This window comes from Elephantulus edwardii, unplaced genomic scaffold, assembly GCF_000299155.1.
Source record: "Elephantulus edwardii isolate Elephantulus edwardi_28Jun2011 unplaced genomic scaffold, EleEdw1.0 scaffold00109, whole genome shotgun sequence".
Taxonomy (NCBI): Eukaryota; Metazoa; Chordata; class Mammalia; order Macroscelidea; family Macroscelididae; genus Elephantulus; species Elephantulus edwardii.
In genome coordinates this window covers 2,096,388-2,101,987 of record NW_006399859.1, presented here as the reverse complement: position 1 = coordinate 2,101,987, position 5,600 = coordinate 2,096,388, and positions in this window count along the sequence as shown.

Here is a 5,600-nt window from a genome sequence, read left to right as displayed (position 1 = left end):
CCACTCTACTCAGAGTCAGCCACAAATGACTTTATCTTTGAGTCATTTCCATTAGATAAACAACATTTCACAAATTCTCATCTAAAAATTCAGTCCAGGTTTTCCCCTCATCCCTGATTATGTTGCTGATAAAGCTTGGGAGTGAACCACTTTTCTAGCCTTGTTCTGTTGTTGCAAATATACCCCTTTGTTTACTAAGAAGAAAGAACAATCTCCCTATAATACTTATTTGGTGGCAACCTATCAGCTTCATTGTCCACTCATTGCACAACTGAGTTTACTAGCTTAGAATCACGATAGTTTATACATATTTACTTTTTCTACCCTTTACTTTGTTCAAAGAATCATACAGAGGAAAAGATACTGAATATGTCTCTCCCCCCCCACCTCTCTCTCTCTCTGAGGTGTACTCAGAATCAACTCATAACTGACTCTGCAATGGGTTTTCAGAAACTATAAATATAGTTATAACTGTAAATATGAAGACCTTTTATTTTCTCCTGGAGGAGCCATTGGTATTCATGCCACGAGAGAGAAATGCTCTTGGGATAGCAGGCAAATCCCCAACAGACTACTCTATCAGAATTCCCTCAAGAACATTATGGGCTCATAATTTCAATTAACTATCAAAGCAATGGTCTGTAGGTAACTGATCCAGGCTCTGTGTTCTTGGAGTTCAGGGAAGAAGACTGATAAAGAATGAATCTAATACCTGATAGTGATGTGCTTTCACAAAAATCTGGCCCTAAAAGCCAGAGGGTAATAATCCTCATTTTGCTAATGAAGAAATTGGATTGACAAGGTGACTGCCTCAATGGGCTCTTGTGTGTCAGGAAGGCTGCATTCCTTGACCCTCTACAGCAAGCGAGGGAGGAACAGGATCGAACAGGGTTCAGATCATTTGTTCATAGGATCACTATCAGCACCTAACAACATTACACATAGCTGTGAACAGAGGTTCTTTTAATTCCAAAGTTTAAAAACTACAGGGAGCATTGGAAGAGTCTTAGCAAATTTGAAGTTGCCTTGCAAGAAAATTAACATGAAATCTTTCACAAAAATAAGGATCAAAAATGACAGATCTAGACTTGAAAATGAAGGCTCTGGTGGCTTAAACCTTAGAGGGTTGCATTGCTAGCCCAAAAGTCACACCTCTCCAGCAGTTTGAATGAACCAATGATCCCCAGGAGAAAGATGGGCGACCTCTCTTGTAACTCACAAGACTCCCAGTAACCCACTGCAGGGTCAGCTGTGAGTAATTTCTGACTCCACAGAAATGAGAAGAAAAAAGAAGAGAGCGAGCATGGAGAGTACGGCTTCACAAGTAACAGAGCAGACCTCTTAGGTCTTACTGCTCGGTTTGGCCTTGGTCAGGTTGCACCGGAGCCGAGATCCATTCCAGCTCTGATAGGAGCACCGTCTTATTCTGTAATGCTCAGAACTTTGCTGCCTTTGAGGAAATACTATTCGCATGGCACTTGTGTGGCTAGAATGGTTGCCTCAACCCATAAGTCAACAGCTGTTAATTTTCACTTTCAAATGCTGGGTAATTATATTCCATTCTCTGCCACCACCCCGCTGCTGCTCTCCCATAGACCCGCATCTCTTCATTTGTTCTCAGGAACAGGGCTGCACTGTGGGCTATGAAATGCATCCAGCTGTCCAGTCTCTGGCAGAAGCCTGTTCGTCATCCACGTCTGTATAATCTGGATCTAGATGGTTCAATCACGCGGCTTTGCAGTGGGGAGATTTATCTTCCTAGTCACTTTGCATAGCAATCTTAGAAAATAGGAGAAGTCATTCTCACTCTACAGGACGAAACTATTACAAATTCCCACTGTTGGGAGTAGGAACAAATGATTTATTGTGAAAAAAGATGAAATTTAAGAGTGAAATAAAAAAGCTCAGACCAAGAAAAAAAGACCTGGCTGGCCTTTGGGAACAGCTCAAGCAATGCACAGTAACAAAAGTGAGAAACAGTAGAAGGAGGTTCAACAGGTAGTATAACAGGTTATGAATTGGGTGTGCGTTTGGAAGCATAGACTCTAAAAGACGTTGTAATTTTTGGTGTGTGTCTCAAGACATTAATCACATGTACACATCCTGATTTAAATAATTCTTTACCAGTATAAAGACAGCAACTGCTTGTGATTAATGTTAATATTTGCAACCGTTTATTGAATCAATATTTATGCTAGACATTCTTACTCTGAATGAAGGTATTTGGAAACAGAGAGATGAATGAAACGTGCCTCTTAAGTCTCAAGGGATAAACAGTCTTTAACAGTGTTCTGAAAATGAAGGAAAATATTGGATATTTTCTTAGGTAGGTTATATTAACCAATAGATTTAATTTTGAATCCATATTCCAATCTGGGTTTAAGAACATGGAAAATTTGTTCAATTTTTCTAAGGTTCAGTGTTTTCATTTCTAAAATATGATAGCTATTGAAGAATAAATTATTACTTTTAATGATGTAGGGAAATTTATAAAAACTAGAAATTAGTATTCCTTTAATAAAGTATTATTTGTTTGCAGTAGGCAAAATTGTGTATCTAATGCTGTAATAGGGAGCTCTGATGGCCTAGTGGTAAGATACTATGCTGTAATCCCAAAGGCATGAGGTTCGAATCCACCAGCTGCTGCTTACAAGGATGGGCAATGCCCTCACATATGATTAACTGTCTCTGAAAACCTGTTGGAGGGTCCGCTATGAGCTGGTTCTAACTCAATGACAGACAATAACAAATAATATCTATCTACTAATTTCTAGGATCTGCGACTACATTGTTAAATTGCAACAGGAAATTAAAGTAACAGATGAAATTATGATAATCACCTTAATCAGTTTGAATCCATCAGAAGCTTCCCAGCAGAAAGAAAAGCAATTTTCTCTCATGCCAATTATTGCCTCTGAAAACCTGCTGGAGGGTCAGCCCTGTGCAGGTCCCAACTTAATGACACATAAGATTAATAACAAAAACAACTAGCTTATCATAGGAAGAAAATTGTGGATTATCCAAGTGGCCATATTATAATTACAATATTCCTTAGATGTGGATGAGAAACAGCAGAAGAATCATGTCAGAGTGATATGATGGAAGAAAGACACCACAGGGCATTGCTGATTTTGAATAGTAAAAAGGCCTATAAATCAAGGAAACTAGGCAACTTCTAAACCTTAAACCAAGTTGACTGTCTGTAGGTTCATTCTGACTCATGGTGACTCCCTCACTGGGTTTCTAATGATAAATCTGTGCTGGAGGAGACTGTTCATCATCTTTCTCCTAAGGAGAGGCTGATGAACTTGAACTGCCATTCATCTGCTTAGTAGCCTTTGGGTTACATATTACACCACCCAGGCTACTTATGCAACCTCTAGATGGTGAGAAAATAAGCAAACCTATAGCCATCTTGACTTCTACTCAACAAGGCTTGTTCTGAATCTTTGAACTATGAGATAATGAGTTTGTGTTGTCTTAAGTCATAAGATTGTGTTAGTTTGTTACAGCACCAGTAAGAAGCAACTACATTTTATTCATTCCAAAATGACAAATACACGCAAAAAGCACAAAATAAAGTTACAGTGATTTAAAGGGAAAAGACATCACTTCCAGATGAATGGGTAAAACACACAGTATTGGTTACACACATAAAGAAAACACAACTGGAGAAAACAGATCCCAAGACCAGGTATTTATTCTGTTAATGTTTTCAGCAAAGACCAGGCTATTTTTAAAGGATCTATGAAATTACATGAGTGAGAGGTGGCAGGTTTTAGTCTCAGCGCACAGTTGAACAGACATTCTTGATGCTCAAGACGGATAGTCAGGGGCAGTCAGCAAGTGTATAGAAGGTCCAGAATGAAACTGTGCCACTTGAGGTCTGATCATTCATTGGCAATAAGCATGTGGTCTTGCACAGTTTTCATGTAAAAGTGTGTAGTGGGAAAGTCCGAGAGCATAGCAGGGAGCACAGCTTGCCTGGAAAGCTCCAGTGAGGTAGATGAATGAAGCCACCTGTAACATAGAAAGTGAAGAACAAAATGGTTAATGGAACTAAGGATGAGAATGCTTGGAAGATACAGGATAAGATGGAAAGTGCCTGACCCTGAGAACCAGACAAACTTGAGTTGAATTAGGGCAACTAGTTTGATTCCCTGATGAGGATTTGGATTTCCACCCCAGATGTTCAGACTCAGAATCTATATTTTAATAAGATCTCTGGAGAACTACAAGAATTGCCTAGGAATGTTTTAAAATTACAGATTCTGTATCCATGCATCTGTGGTAGAAATGCAAATTCCTATCAGCAGGTCAAATATAAATATCTAAATGAACAAACAAGTTTCCTATTTTAAGTCTCAGTTTCATTATTTTTACCTTAATCAGCTGTGAACAGATTACTAACATACCTGTGTGATATAATAGAGTGACCATATGAACAACAATATAATAGATAGATGATAGATAGTAGAGATAGATAGCTAGATAGATATAGATAGATAGATAGATGATAGATAGATAGATAGATAGATAGATAGATAGATAGACAGATAGTAGAGATAGATAGATAGATATAGATAGATAGATAGATAGATAGATAGATAGATAGATAGATAGAATAGGTAGATGACAGATAGATAATAGAGAGAGAGATGTATAGATGAGAGAGAGAGAGAGAGAGAGAGAGAGAAAGGTGATAGAGATATTTTTGATGGCCTAGTGGTAAGGAGGGGAGCATTAATAGCCTACTGGCAAGAAGCTGTGCTGCAGTCCAGAAGGCATGCCGTTCGAGGCCATTAGCTGCTCCACAGAAGACGAATGGACACTCTCCTCGTGTGCAATTAACTGCCTCTGAAACCAGCTGGATGGTCAGCTATGGGCTGGTTCTGACACTATGGTAAACAACAACAGTGCTAAGGAAGGAACTGTACTGCAAACCCAAAGGCAAGTGGTTCAGATCCACCAGATACTCCACAGGAGAGAGATAAGAAATGTCCTCCTGTACAATTCACATTCGCTAAAATCTCACCAGAAGATCAATTATGAGGCCATTGTGACTCAGTGACACAGAATAGCAACAAAGGGTCAGCTATGAGTTAGTGTGGCAAGAAGCTCCACTGCAAACCCAAAGGCATGAGGTCCGAAGCCACCAGCTGTTCTGCAGGAGAAGAATGGGTAGTCTCCTCCCTTATGACTAATTGCCTTTGAAAACCCTCTGGAGGGCCAGCTATCAGTCCATTATGACTCTGTGGTACACACACACGTACACATACACACACACAGGGCGTTCTAGAGGCTGAATGTTAAGGAGTTGCACTGTCAACCCAAAGGTATATGGTTTTAATCTACTACATACTTCACAGGGAAAAGGTGGCCAATGTCCTTCTATGTGATTTTATAGAAGGCAGGCAGTTTTAATCTACCAGCTATTTCTCAGGAGAAAGATAATCACATTTTGTGATATTTACAGCCTCTGAAGAACCACTTGAGCGTCTGCTATGAGTCAGTTTGGACTTGATGGCAATAAGTGAGTTGAGACATATAAGTATGTATGTTAGGTGTCGTGAAATCAGCTACAACTCATAGTGACCGTA